At 32.2% G+C, this 506-nt stretch overlaps 1 protein-coding gene across 1 annotated transcript in view; it reads left to right on the forward strand.

Annotated features, from left to right (window-relative positions):
• The window catches only part of LOC116103624 (guanine nucleotide-binding protein G(q) subunit alpha), a 263445-nt gene that overhangs the window by 83290 nt on the left and 179649 nt on the right, over nt 1-506 (forward strand). The window lies entirely within an intron of this gene.

Here is a 506-nt window from a genome sequence, read left to right on the forward strand (position 1 = left end):
AGCTCTACAAAGGATAATAGATGGAAAACACCAACATAAGGAGCAAAACTACACCCTAGAAGAAGCAAAAAGGTAATCTTCCAACAAATCCTCACAAACCTAATTCCACCTTTTACAACAAAAACAACAGGAAGTGACAATTACTTTTTCTTAATATATTAATTTGAAAATTAATATTACCAACATATCTTAATCGATTGAAATCCAATAATATGAGGAATTAGAAATTTGTTGATTGTCACCCAATGGTCTCTCTAATTTGATAATTGGAGGAATAGGTCCAATATTGTACAATCTAAGTATACTTTCAGCTTGTTTGTGACAGTGTCTGGCTATGTGCAACATAAGGGTCTTGAAATCTTGCTTCTTAGCCTCTCTATTAGTAGTATTGTTTATTTCATGTTTTTACACTATACTGTGGTTTTCAGAACAGCTGACATATTTCAAAAGTATATATATACCCAAAAGAAACATAGATGATTAACTAGGGAGGTGGCTTGTAAGAG

Source organism: Mastomys coucha, unplaced genomic scaffold (assembly GCF_008632895.1).
Source record: "Mastomys coucha isolate ucsf_1 unplaced genomic scaffold, UCSF_Mcou_1 pScaffold21, whole genome shotgun sequence".
Classification (NCBI taxonomy): Eukaryota; Metazoa; Chordata; class Mammalia; order Rodentia; family Muridae; genus Mastomys; species Mastomys coucha.